Source organism: Syngnathoides biaculeatus, chromosome 16 (assembly GCF_019802595.1).
Source record: "Syngnathoides biaculeatus isolate LvHL_M chromosome 16, ASM1980259v1, whole genome shotgun sequence".
Lineage (NCBI taxonomy): Eukaryota > Metazoa > Chordata > Actinopteri > Syngnathiformes > Syngnathidae > Syngnathoides > Syngnathoides biaculeatus.
The window spans coordinates 9,727,099-9,742,306 of NC_084655.1; the positions used below are offsets into that span (position 1 = coordinate 9,727,099).

The 15,208-nt window shown below is 40.0% G+C and overlaps 1 long non-coding RNA gene across 3 annotated transcripts; it reads left to right on the forward strand.

Annotated features, from left to right (window-relative positions):
• Positions 1–1,529: 1,529 nt before the first annotated feature.
• LOC133514798 (uncharacterized) lies at positions 1,530–13,633 on the forward strand. Of its 3 annotated transcripts, none has more exons than XR_009798852.1 (5): positions 1,530–1,614; positions 3,283–3,439; positions 11,123–11,237; positions 11,600–12,998; positions 13,118–13,630. It is a non-coding gene; the product is annotated as an uncharacterized LOC133514798 (long non-coding RNA). The 3 variants fall into 3 exon arrangements; XR_009798851.1 differs by having other exon boundaries at positions 1,533–1,614; positions 3,231–3,439; positions 13,118–13,628; XR_009798850.1 differs by lacking the exon at positions 1,530–1,614 and having other exon boundaries at positions 3,125–3,439; positions 13,118–13,633.
• The last annotated feature ends 1,575 nt before the right edge of the window (positions 13,634–15,208 follow it).

Sequence of the window (15,208 nt, forward strand, 5' to 3'; positions counted from 1 at the left end):
ATTCAGAATTAAATTTCAGCTATTGCAAATTCTTCATTATTATTGTTAATAACATTATCAACAAACAGTAAGGTATTATCACGGCTTAATGATTAACATCTGTTTTTACATTCCAGTGATGGCTACTGAATATAAAGCAATGTTGAATTCACAAGAGAAGTCATTTTGTTTCTGTCATTCACGAAAGGGAAGCACAATGTCATATGATAAATGTATTTTTTTCTGTCTTACTAATACAGGCAAAAAGCCTTCAGCGTGCTTCAAAGGGACAAAAAATTCGACTACATTCTGTCGTGTACTGTTTATTACTATGAGCGTGTTATCCTTGGGTGTTCAAGAGAGGACGGTGTGGACTGTCCATTGTTCAAGTAGAGCTTGAGGTAATGTTCATATACTTTTAATACTGCCAGCAAGCAGGGAACATAATGTAATGTAGCTACCTTAAGAAAGTACACTTTATTAGTCACGTCACGTCACTAAGAAAGCGCAACTGGATTGGCTGGCTGTTTGGTTCTGACGTGGAGTAACCCTGCCTGGTGACACAGACGAATTTTAGACAGCAAATTGTAACCGGTTGAATTTCAGACAGCGGATTGTAGCCAGTTGAATTGTTCACATTGAAAAGTTACAGTGAAATGCAACCATTGAAAATGTGATCACTTTACATTTCAAATTCAAATCCTGTTTTCTGTGGCATTTCAAATTCATATCCTGGTGGCTCATATTTACTTCCATACTAGCTAGTGCTAGCGCTAAATTTGCACGTAAACGTGATATTGCTTTCTGTCAATTTATGCTCTGAAAAGGTGCTGCTGTCAAGATTTTCTTCAATTTTGTTGCTCCACTCATCGCTCTTTCTCTTTGGTATAGTGCGTGCAAATTAATGTTGACAAAAGAGACCAGAGGAGGTGAACCACTTTTGCAAAAGACAGTGCTATTGGTCAACGTCAAGGCGCTACGTTGCAAATGTTCTCGTTTATGCGTCACAAAGATATGCTACATTTCATTTTGGCATCTTCTCCATAGCCAACTCGTTGATTGTGGATTATGTCACGTGACAAGGAGTTTTTGTCGTTCTCAACAAAATCTGTTGGGTGCGATCCAAAAAATCAGACACCGCAGCAAATCAGGCCAATAAGGCCGATCCAATTAGATTCCACCGGATCCATAGAGGAGAGAACTTTTTTTTTGTAGTTTGGATTTGAACTACAGTTTGTGTCCCCGGTCCTGAAACATTTGTTACCCGGCTCGTAGGTACTTAGTTATCCAGGTCATTAGCAAAAAAAAGAAAAAAAATGCACAACGGTAGTTTGTGTAATAACCATGAAGCCTGTTGTCTTATTTTATAATATTTCATATTATGCACATATTTGTATACACTCCTAAACAGAACGTTGGAGAGCTTCCTTGCAGTATCACGTCTCGTTTTTCCCTCCCCAGCCCCCCTTTTTTTCTGTTAGAGCCCCGCTGGTGTTTGAAATGCAAACACTCATGCGCTTACCACACAAATGAAACACACTCCCTTGCTAAAAGACCACACTCTGCACAGAACTGTTGCAGGCTACTGGCACATTGGCATGTGAAGAGGGTTCCCTTTTGGACTAGGACATATTGGTAGGAACTTACATATCTCATTTTTCATTTCTACAAGTGTGTTTCCTAAAGTACACAATTTTATTTTTTGGCACATGAACTCCCACAGTGGGTGGAATGCATAATTTAGTAATTGGTTACTATTCGGTTGAAAACTTCTTTTACTACTTTGATTGTGTAATACACCTTGATACTATATTCTATACAAACAAATTATATTCATATTATAGTATAGAATTTGTTCATTAGGGAGCGATGTATCCTGTAGAAACCCTAATTGGATGACATTTGATGCTAATGTAATCTAGACACTGCACACCGTTTTCATATGAATGAGCTTTTGCATTATTTTGGAAAACAGCTCAGATGTCCTGGATGCAAAGTGCTAATCAAAGATGAGTGGCTGTTAAAAAAAAAAAATATCTGAACTAAGAACCAACATTTTACCTGTCAGCTTTTTTTTTTTTTTTTTTTCGGGGCTGGGGTGGGATAACCTTCAAATCTGGTGAGATGTGCAATTTTCTCTTTTATCTCAGATGGCTTGTGAAATGATTTAATATGAATGATTACTAGAATGTAATGTGCCTGGATAAGAATTGTTTGCTGTCAAAAAGTGAACAAGTATTGTGACATAACATTACACAAGTGCCGGTAATTGTCTGGATCACATAAAATGAACTCCTTTGAATACGCTAAGAAGTACTTCCTTATCTTATAAACTAAAGGACCCATTTACCCACATCACCCCCACCTAAAAAAAAAATAATAATAATAAAATAAAATAAACACCCTTGATCAATCAATTCTGGCATATCATTGAATTTTTTAACTTTAGATTTTTCCATATAAAAAAATGACCTTAAATACATAATCATACTGTGCATTTATGGGGTATAGGAGTGACTGTTTCTAGTTTGATGAACAAGTTGTGTGGAGTTGTCAAATACGTTATCATGTACCCAAGTAAATGATGGTACTAAATTATAAGTAAAATCCATTATGCATTATGTTTGTGACCTTGGTTCTGGTTTGAATTGTTCACAAAAGGTCACAACGCTGCTCATGTCTGTTGCTTCTTATGTGAAAGTGAACAACAATAACACCAACAACAAAATTACAAAAAGGATTTCCGCCTCCTGCATCATTTACCACTAATGTTCCTCACACAAAATGTCTCACCTGCCATGAACATTTATCTACATTCTCTTTCCCTTGACCAAGGTTCCAAATGATGTGATGTATAAATCCGCCACTTGGGGGCGCACCTCCATGTGCAGATCTTGTCGCAGGATTGGCTTTCAGGAGATTCCAAAACACACACATAGTTGTGTTGAGCTTTTCACTTTTTCACATTCTCTACTGTACAAATTTAACAGTATTGAGTGATAGCAAAAATGCATTTTTTAGAAATTGCATTAAATCATATTACGAACCTGTCATAATAAAAAAAAAAAAAATGCCATTCCCCCAAAGTCTCTTCCTGTCTCTTTGCAACCTGTTCCGTCCCTCACAATGTGACCTTTAACCCCCCCCACCACCACCACCACCATCCGCAGGCTCCCATCCTGACCCGTGCGATCATCTCACGTGTTTTATCCCCTCCCACCTCCTCTTGTGTGCCCTCCCCTTTCACTTAGCTGCGTTCCCACTGTCTCTCTGTGTCTCCATTGGTGGTGTTCGGATCCCCAGGCCGACGTTTGGAGGACAGGAACAGGAACAGAACACGCGCCATCAACTTAGCCATCAGCACCACAGACATGTCGGACTCTGAGACCGCCGCCGCAGCACCCGCCGAGGCCCCAGTTCCTGCTCCTTGTGTCAGTCTCAAAGCTGACCTGGACAAGTGGTAAGTGACGCATGCATGTGGAAGTGGATGTCAAACTTTGAATGCTGTTTCTTGTACTTTTGCAAAACCTTCAGTGAAGAACTGACCTACCAACCATCCAACCTTGTATGGGATCCCGAGAAGTCCATATAACATGCAAGACCTCATGCATCCACAGCTATGTCATGCAATAAAATAAAATCAGTGAGAAACAAATTTCCTCAATATCCTTAAAAAACATAACTCATTAAAGATTTACAATTTAGGGGGGGGGGGGGTTCAATCCTAGTGGATTTGGCAATATTGAATGGTTGATATAACACTTCCTAAAATCCGCCATACTAAAATGGAGTCTCTTTCGATGACGATGTGGCGCTGAAAGTCACCTCGCAGCCTAGCTCTCGTTTAAGCGACTTTGACGCTGTTAGCAGAGTCTCGGGGTAAAGGTCATGCAAACTTGGGGCGCCCAATGTTGGAAAGAGAGATTTAGCGATTAATGGTGTTTGACGGCACGGTGAGGTTTGATGCCCATTTGTACGCATGGATGAAGGCTGGGAATCTGCTTACGTCACTAGCCTCCTCTTCCCAGAATCCCTTGCGTTAGCATTTGTCTCCCTTTCATCTCTCATGTTGCGCTGCGTCAACAATTAGAAACAGCGATTGTGTTTTTCATGTTGTTTTTATTTTATGGTATTTTATTTTTGTGGAGACATATTACAGACACCGAACAAAAAAGATGCCTGATCTGTCCAGCCGAGCGAGATGCAGTGATGTAATACTTTGATTCCAGTACACTACTTGGCACATGGCACATAATTTACCTACAATGTGTGAACAAAAAATGAACAGGATGTCAGGGTTCAGCACTTTTTAAGCTCTCACACGATACAGGCCCAGCTTGTGTAGGGCCATGATAAAGTCATGATGGCCGTGTGACTGGGCCAGATAAGACAGCATTAGGTGGTGAATCGGGGGCTTGGTTTCACCAAGCCTTATATCGACTCATGCAATCTTACTCACTTAGCACAAAACATTCTTGGTTTTAATCGTAATCTCTTACATGAACAACTTGAGCATTCATTCGCTTTCATAGTTGTGTCTTTTATTGTGGCTTGTAAAAGTCTTTGCATGCCAGTACGCGAAGGGGAACCACTCTGAGAAATTAACCCTACAGGTTCTTCATGATAAAATAGTTTCTAGCTCTCACGACATAGTTTGCGGTGTTAATTGGGGGAGTATACTCGTGTTATTGTGCACATTGGCACAACATGCAGAACAATGTTCGTTGCTCAGAAGTAAAAAAATAATAATTTTAAAACAAAACAAAATTATTTTTGTATTGTTTGGCTGTTCAGCCGACTCAGTGTTTGACATTTGAATTTTCAGTTTATTTTATTACATTGTCATTCTGATGGTAGTTAAAGTAATCTTGACTTTATAAAGGTGACTATTTAATGACGAGGGACGAGTTATTGTCCAGTCACACCATCAAGTTTGTTTGTTTTTTGACTAGCTCTTAATCACAAAAATTGGATGAAAGGGCTTCACGGGCCCAAAGTTGACAAAAATGTACGACAGGTCCAAGGCACTGTAACATTGTACATAGTTTAAATATTTAATTCAGTGATTCTTATGTGTATCACGAGAGGGGGCGCACGTATCATTAGAAATATCTGTACTATTGTTTGAGAAATAGTGCTAGTATAGGACCATCTGACTTCTTTTTAGGTCTCTGAGTTGCCAAAAGACTGTTGCAAATGTGGGTTTCTTAAACGAACATGCGGTATCACAAAGTCAGCAAGATACGAAGGCCATGTAATATTTTATGAGCAAGTGACAAAATGTTAAAATGGCATCGCAAGTGGATTCAAGTCTGATGACTAGTTTACTTTAGATTAATAATCCATTTTCAAATAGGTCAGCATGATGTTGTTTAATAGTTGTCAGAACACACCAGTAAACTTTTGGGCTGCACTTAGCTGCACAGTTAACGTGTAATCAATACTAGAGCCTCGCGTGTATTTATAGACAACAGCTTTTTAACGTCTCATGTCACATTTCCAATTATATATCAACTTATTTCTCTACTTGTCATCTACTTCTTTTCTACAGGGAGTGCTAAGGTGGGCTATTAACTCTGGTCACTTATGAAGTGTATATATGACCTTATGAAGGTCACATCTGAAAAGGTATTCATTTAAAATACAAAATGCAGGAGTCATTTTAGGTTTGGTCCCCTTAGTTGATCTACTTATATGGCATGCATATATGTACAAACTATAAGCTCCAAAAATGACTTGTAAAGTTTTTTTTAATCAACCTCTTCACACATTGAATACTTTAACTTGTTTTAATGCAAATATAACTGATATTTTGCCCTATGAAAGGCAACGTATGTTTTAAATGTACAGTATTTTCCTCTACGACTTGATGTGGTGGTAATATAGAGAAAATATATGTCGTGTCTTTATGCACATACAGCAAGCGCAGCTGGGATATTCTTTGTTAATAGTTACGGTGAGCAGTACCCGTATGTTGCAAACATGTACAGCCGGCATTCAAGTTGGTAGTTTTTTTACTTTGGGCCTTTGCATCGGACTAATTGAGACCCACACCCCCATTTACCCTTCAGCCTTTACACATGCACACAAACACACGCAGTACACTATCTCTCTGTCACTGATTGACTGCAGTTGCATGTGTAAACATGTGCCCTCATTCTTGCTTTTTATTTTCCATTTTGGAATTCAGTGACTCAGCAAAGGTTGGTAACGATAGTGCAGCGTGCGGAAAATTTGTCGATGTCATGAGACTTCAAGAACTTTGTGACTCTGAGCTTTATTGTGCTTTGTAAATTTCGAGAAAATCAAATATTCGTATCAAAGTAACGTCTTCCTCTTTTACTCTGCAACAAAAGTTCAAACGAACTTTTTACCCTTATGTCTGTTTCATGAATTTACATACACAAGAGACAAAATTAGGGACATGTGCACAGATTAATGGGAGCCAATTAAAAATTGCTGCATCAAAATTATAATTTACAAAAATGGTTTCATTGGTACATACAGGTAGCTGCTGTAAAACAAAAAGTGCTTATCATCCACACATCCATCCATTTTCCATAGCGCTTATCCTCATGAGGGTCGCGAGCAAGCTAGAGCCTATCTCAACGGACTCTGGGCGAGATGCGGGGTACACCCTGGACTGGTTGCCAGCCAATGGGAGGGCACATACAAACCAACAACCATTCGCACACACATTCACACCCACGGGCAATTTAGAGTCCTCAATTAACCTAAGGTGCATGTTTTTGAGTGGTGGGAGGAAACCGCAGTACCATGAGAAAATCCACACAGACACAGAGAAAACATGCAAACTCCACACAGGCAAGGCTGGATTTTAAACCCGGTTCCTCAGAACTGTGAGGCAGATGTGCCAACCAGTTGTCCACCGTGCCAGCAGTGGTTGCCATATATGAGTTTAATAAATAAACGTATCTCAGTATGATGCTGTACACCAACTAGAATCACAATAATTAACTTTAAAGTACTAAATGAGTTGCTCTCTGCCAATGTGAATATTGAAAATTTGACCTTCACAAGAATGAAACTTTAAATACAGCTGACATTTTATGGGGTGTGTGTACCCAATGAACTGTCCAATAAGTCTATCTGAACATAGCTCATTTGACTAATGTTTTACATTATTTGTTGCCGTCGCACCTGCTGAGTGATCTATAATACATGTCGGGGTCCCAGAAGACAAACTACAACACGATCGTTATAAATAATTCAGCCTTCTTTTGTGACAGACAAGAGGACGCCATCACACGGCCTCGACGATGACCGGATGTATCTAATGCACCCTCATAATTATGATTCTAACATGGAAAACTCGAATCGATATGCAGTCTGGGTTTAACCGCAATTTATCAGTTTGAACTGATAACGCATCATTGGTGGCCATGGCAACCTGGTTTTGCCCCATGACCCTGCAATATGATCTTGCTTAACGGTGTGAGTACGCTCTTTTGGGACATTGTGTGATGGCTAGTGGTGATGTCATCATCTCTTCCTCCTTTCCTGTAATCCTAGCGCACACACGCGCACACACACATGCATACTTCATATGACGTAATATCAGCAGCCTCTACTTCCTCCGTGACACACATACCATCCACCGTTTTCAGCAACCTCCTGGCATAGTAAAGTGCTGAGTGCTGAGCTGCGGCTACCAGCTGCATGTTGCATCACGCACAGGCACAAAGCCATGCAACACACCCAGAAAAACAGACGGGCTTATTTCTTTTTTCTTTTTTTTTGTTTTCTTTTTTTCACTTTGAATGTGTTTGTATGTACACTGATTATTATTATCATCATTTTTTTTTTTTTTTTTTTTTTACGACTTGTACATCCATCAATTGTTTTGTACCGCTGTCCCTCACGAGGGTCACAGTCTCAGGTGACTCAGCCATCTTATCATTTAATAATATCCAATACTGTTCAAGAGAAAAATTGAAAAAAAATTACCTTTACGAAGATTGCTCAATTTTAATTTAAGCAAACAGAAATTTCCCCAAACATATTGCATGAGGTTGTTTGTGATAGAACCATTGAGAACTGGTGTGGGCAAACACCACTGGTGTCATTTTGCTTGAGAGTGTTTTGCATGTTTTATGGCAGCAATAAAACCTACGGAATTTATATCTTAGCAGTTTACATTACAATGACTACTTCATGTGGATCCTTGTTGTTTTCCTAAGATTTTGGCATCTTGCCAAATCAAAGTTTTCAGTTGATGTATTTCATTGACGTTAAAAAATAATATTATTTTAATAGAACATATTGTGGTATTATAATATATCATTCAATAACTAGTTTCATGTTTCAAACTTTGCACATTAGTGGTTTGAACCCAAACATCTGTCAAATCTATCGACATCCCATTAAAGATGGTAATTAGTATCAGCAAAGATGCAAATGGATTAACCGTGGACTCCATCTGCATTGGTCTACGAAATTAACAACACTAGTCTAATCTCCCCCTGGCACACAGTTGCACTTCCTGCCACACTGGATTGATGGCGTTCACAAAATTAGGGCCCACTGAGTTTATGGGCATGGCCGTCTTGGAATGGAGGCACTGATTAATTAGGAAAAGTGCTGAATGCAACAAGGGACCACCCCCCTATATTTTTAAATAGGAATTAAGACTTTATTTCAACCAATATTCATCTCAAATGTGTGACTTTTCCTTCAACATTTTTGCACTCCAAGTCCCTATAAAAGGAAAATAAACGATTATTACTGATTAATTTGACACACCAACAAGACAAGTGTTGCTACCAAGCTGGCTATATGTGAATGAATGAAAATACCCCCCAGTTATCACACGGACTGGCAGTTCTCTGGAAGCCATGGAGTGTCGCTAAGGTCGTCCAGTATACCACCACCTCACTCGATGAGGTGTTGTCTGCGAGCCCACATAACAGAAACATGTCAAAAATGTGTATATTAGACATTAAGTCCTATGTTGTGGTACATCACAGACTTTTGAGTCACCTTACAATGCGTTGTATTTCAACATATCACAGTAGCGCTCGGCACTTGGGAATATAGCTGTCACCGAGCTGTTCTGTAAATTGCGGCATCTAGGAAAGATGTTTGTTCAGGTTGTAGGCGTAGCTAGTTAGCTAACTGCATGCTATAGTGGAAGAAATGAGCCCTGCAATAAATAGTAAGTAACTCATAATTGCACAGGAAATCCATTGATGCAAGAAGGCGCTCAAGTTTTTGAATGGTGGTAGTGGTCGCGGGGTGATTCATGCCAGAAGATCACGTGTCACTGGGCTTCATTTCAGCCACATACAACAAAAAAATCAAAATTGTACCGCACAATACATGGAGCTGTGCCCAATATTCTGATTCTATCATGTTTGAACAAGGTAAGCAAAATATTTAAGACAGCTGTCATCGTGATTTAGCAAACCATACTGGGACCAATAAACTCGCTTACAGTGTCAATCTTTAAAAGGTGGTTTTATTGTGTAAAGGGATAATAATTGAAGCAGGTTTCGTACTGGATCATATTAGATTGTGTCAGTTGACGAAGTTTTGTGTCCAGTAATTTTAAAAATATATTTTAAATAATCTTTGATGTCTTTTCATCGGGTTTACAAGATACTCGGGGTTGAAGATACCCAGAGTGTTCTTTTCTAAGCTATTCTCGGTGGGAGGTTTTTTTATGCCATGCAGTTGAAGCAAACAATTTCCTATTAATATGTGGCATGTAAATATGTTTTGCTCTGATTGTATTTTTTCTGATTGTAGACTTTAAGGAGTGTAGGCAGTTTAAACTGACTTGTCATGTGGGCCGCCCACTTAGTTAATCTTTTGTTGTTTCCATCACACGTCCTGTTCACGGATGGTCATCCCAGAAGTCGGAAGCGTTGAAGTGATCGGTGGTGTGACTCAACTGAAACTCTCCTTTTCAAATCTGCAGTAAAAGCTGCTCAGGTCGCCGGCTAGCCTACTATTGTTGTCCACTGGCGGGGATGGTCGCTTGTAATTGTAATGCGTACCAGACTGATTTGAAGTAATTGGCGCCAAACTGTTTTTCCAGTTTTGCTGGATAATGTTCACTTATTTAGTCTGCTGGTTTCTAATGGGATTGTACATGACTCTATCCCCACTACGATATGCGACCTCTTTAGCCTGGTGAAGTTTCTTCAGTTTTTCTGTACACCACGGCTTGTTGTCACTGAACGTACGGAATGTTCTTTTTAGTTATATTCTTATAACTATTCACTATGGACTCTTGTGCCTAATACCATGAATGGGTGGGAGGAGTTAACCCATGACAAAGAAATCATGTGCCCCCCCCAACCCTCTAAACTGAGTCTTCTACCTGCGTGTCTTGTCATCGCTCCATCATCACGCAAGCTCCCTCGCTCCCTCTCTCCGCCCCTCCTCTGTGGAGTTCTGCCAAACAGATGGGTACACGGAGACACTGACTTGTGTATTCATAACTCCTCCCCCTGCCCACCCCCCTTCTCATGCGCCATCACCCTAATGCACTTTGGCAGTGTCGGATGCAAAATTTGCTGCTGCATGAGAGCCTGAAATAATCTCTCAGCCTCAAAATATCTCCGGCTTCGTTTGACTCATTTCTGCAGTTTCTTGTGGCAGTTTTCTTTATTCAGTGGACAGTTTCAATATCTGTTTAAATACTTTCTTTCCATCCATTCTGCACAAACATAAGGATAAGATATTACAATACACCTCTTAACATAATACTGTACAATACAGTACAACATCCATCATTTTCTGTTTGGCTGATCATCATCATGGTCGAAGGTGCACTGGAGGCAACCCCAGCCAACTTTGGGCTCGAGGCGGTGTTACACCCTGGACTGGTCGCCATCTAAAAGTCCGTCATGTGTGGGCAAACAACTTCACTATACACATTTACAGTAACAAGGTTTCATCATTTGTTCCAAGGACGTTGTTGAACATTTTTCAGTTCAAAATCTGTTATCACATGAAACAATGGATCTGTTTTGGCAACTTCATTATCATCTTCATCCTGCTCACTGTTATTCATTAAGATACATGCACCGGTGCAGAATGGGTCACAATATTTGATATAAGATAAAGAATCTTGTATGAACAAATGTCTCATTCTTTGGGTTTTTTTTTTTTCCAGCATGTCAGAGAAGGGAGAAGAGGCGTGCAAAAACTTCTTAGAGGCCTTCGAGGCTTGTGTGAAGCATGTGGCTGAGGGGACATCATGAGCCAGGAGTCGCCCTCCAAATCTCAATGTGAGCGAGCATGAGCCATTCTTTGGACTGCAGGCCTTGTTTGGGGTCACTTCAGCAGAGTGTACTGTACAACTTTTATTTTCAGGCCAAACAATTTATTGAAAATGGAACAATATCACTGCACACTAAAAATACTAAAATGGAACGAAAGTAGATATGCTGAAATGATTTTGTCTCTCGTTCACACAAATGTACAAACTCGGTGGGAAAACTGGGCCCTGTTGAGTTGACCGCAAATCTGTTATTCTGTCCATGAATGCTGGATTAATTGTACATTCTGTCATCTATGTCATTGTTCTGCCTGTCACTATACGTGGTTGGCACGGATTGATGAACAAAAATATGTTCCTCCTTTCTTTTAGGTCCACTGCACTGCACTAAGTCCTCCGAGTTCCCAGCATTCCTTTCTGCACACCAGCATAGGACTAAATGGCAACAACAACGACCGTGATCACGGTGTGACTCGCGCTGTGTTGATTCGGGCTGAGTTTGGGACCTGGCAGCAGTAACCCTAATCCCCCTCCCCACAACCCCACCCACCAAACCGCCCCAACCCTGCCCGCCATCTGTTTGAAACCTTTACTGATGCCCTTCAGTCTTCCGCCATTCCCTCTCTCCCTTTATCGCTGATGTATGATGCATTGACCTGTCAATACTTCCAGAGAACTAATGGCTAGTCTTAACTTGAAATGAATATTATCAATGGAAATAAAAGTACAAAATGATTGGTATACAAAAGAAATGCGGTTATTTTGTTGTTTGAAGTGAGGGCTATTAAATAAGTTGAATTACCTCGCAAATATAAAGCTGCATTAAAATGTGTACCATATTTATAGAATACCATGTGATATCAGGAATTATTCAACCACAAGAGTGCATAAAAGTTACTATTACAGTCATTTCTATATTGTTTTCATAGTGCTTGTACAATATTTTTATCCATTGCACTTGCTTTCTCTCAATATCCATTTAAATATGTTTGTCTTGTTTTAAATTAGTTAAAAAAAAACTTAAAAACACGCAAAGGTGCCAATAATGTTAAAAAAAGGGTTTGAGCATGATTGTATCTAAAAGGAAGCTTTGGCCCTCCGAAAAGACTGGCAACCCATCGGTGGTGTACCCTGCTTCTTGCCCAAAGGCAACTGGGCGAGATAGACTCCAGTTCACTCCAGAAAATTGGTTACTGATTGTGATACCTCAAGGGGAAATTGTACTTGCACATATGTGCAAGGAGAGATGTCAGAGTGAAAGAATGTACTGCCTCTCTTGAGCTAGGGTATGGTCCCTTGATCAAAGGTACTGCGGCAGCGTCAGTATGCAGACTCCCCAATGACTTCTGTCGTTTTTGTCTTTAAAAAGCCTTTCAGCGGCTCTTTTCGTCATCCATTGTGGATTCTGTGGTTTATTTTACAGCTCCAGTACTGCTGAGTAGAGTGTAGACTTTGCACATTTAGAGCAGTCGGTAAAGCCTCTTAATCCCATTTGACTGGCTGACGTGAACCCCTCCCAGACTGGCACACTAAGTAGTTGTCACTCATTCACCCAAAACGTTTTTTTCCAACTGTACTGAGTAGTATATGATGATGTCTGCCACAATGTTTTGTAACTCCACACGTCTGCATCGTTTGAACTTCACATGCTGCATGACCAATGTAAGCTGGTGCGATGTTGTTCCAGGATGGTGTGACGTCAAAGACCAAACCATTTGTTCCGCTGTGCATGAGAGCACTCACAACCACAGATACACTCAGTGAAGCAACTGTACGTACACATAACTTCTTATAGGCCTGTCATCACCTGACACTTTCAATACAATTTCTATTGTGTTTCATGTGCTATATATTTTTTGATCATCCTTCTATTGGAAATTCAATTTGCAGTTTGCTGTATATATGGGGCTCACACCTCACAGGGCACCAGATCAGACATGCAACGGGAGAGTGAAAGGAGAGTGCAAGGTTGGAGGGAGAGATCACTGCATTGCTCAAGGGCACCAAGAGTTACAAGTACGGAAACAAACCAGCATCTTGCCGATGAATAGTTGCCATGGTTCATCTTTTGTCCTCAGCAGGGCTCGAACATTAAGCCTCAGTCATTACAGATGCGCTAATGTTGGATGTTGTTTTATACAAAGTTCAGTCAAGTTCATTGTTTGAGATGCCTATCCTCACAAGGGTTGAAGGAGTGCTGGACCCTTTCCCAGCTATCAGCAGGCGGTAGGAGGGGTAAACCCTGAACCAGTTGCCAGGTAATTGCAGTGTGATGCCATGGAAGCAAATTTAACAACACTTTCAAGTAATGACGATACACAGTCAGGAAAAAATATATATTTATGCGTTTGGCATCTTGCCCAAGCATATTTGGACAGGGATTGAACCTACAACCTTGATCTGAGGGACGAGCACCTTGAACAATGCAGATTATTTTCAGGCTAAATAAATGAATAAATAAATGTGTGATTTAGTACAGATTACTGCACAGTTATTATAAACTACAACCAACACAACTCCAACAGAGTCAAGCAAAGCTGTACAAGTACGGCCACATTCTTGTTACATCACACAATGCGTGATCAGTCATATAGAAGTTTTGACTGTTGAGTGTATGAAGCGAAGTGCAGTACTATATAGCAAAATTATTTCTACCATCTAAGTAGCTATAACAGCACCATCCTGTGGCTGGAAGGTATACTTCACCGAGGAAAGGAGTTGCAGTCTGTGTATGTACTGTAGTTTTTCATGTTGTGTTTTCCAATCGGCCTTTCGGGTAAACTAGTATTATATATTAAATAACAATAATATTAAATACTATAGCGGATAAAGATGTGTGAACCAACAGGCAGACCTGACAATGTCAACATCAGCCACCGCACTGTCGCTGGACCTGTGGTGGGATGTGAGTACTCAGTCAAGTCAATGAAATGGTACAAAGGATATGTGATGAAAGATGTCATTTCGGCCACTTGTATCAACCATACCTTTTTACATATATGGATTTTGCATATAACATACATACGAACAATTTGCTTTCACTTCCACTTTGTGTGTCGCCCCCCTATTGATATGGAGTATGAAACAGGAAGCACCACTTCCCTTAGGGTCACTAATTAAGCAACATAAATGTTAACTATTGCTACGAATGAAAAACAGCATTGCATCCACATCTTTCATCTTAAACTATTTAAGTAACAAACTACGAGTGACCTGCATGATCTGTTTGGTGCGGTTTTGATGCGGCCCACACTTTTTGTGTTCAGGTATTTCGCTGGTGTTGGGGCAAAGGTCAGGAATTGAACTCTTGCATGTCCTCCAACCTCGGCATGTCCGCTACACTAGCAGTGCAAAATAATAACCCCTTAATAATATTTAATATGGGTTTACTTATGGGAAGAGTACTTTGGAAATGTAGATGGTGACAATAACTCACCTGTTGAAAATGTAATAGCGTAACATTTTAATAACTTTCTCAGAATAATATAACTAAACATGTATGTGTAAATTTCGATTACTTTTCAAATGTGTATTCAAATGTGCAACTACGCGTGCAAGGTCATATTTACAAAACAAATTGTAGAAAACTATCACATTGAGAGCGCAGCAAAATGGCACATGACCCGAAACAGCCAATCACAAGCGTTGTTTTTCAAGGGAGGAAGTGATGTAAAAAATAATAATTGAACTTTTGTGGCTAATTCTCAAAAGAACTAAAATCGCAATCATTGAAATTTCCAAGAGCGACTGTGATTTAATTACACATTTTTCTAAAAGTCATCAGCACCAATTGCATCAATTGAAATGTTAACTTTAATGATTTAATGCTACTGACTAGCTGCAGGCAATTGTACTGGAAGCAACTTTGTTTTTTTTTAAAGGAGAAAGGGTGGATGCAAGAGAAAGAGAAAGGGAGAGCGTATGATGGAGGAGAGTGGGGGAGGGGGGAGCGGAACCCGGATGCTGATGCTGCCCGTATTG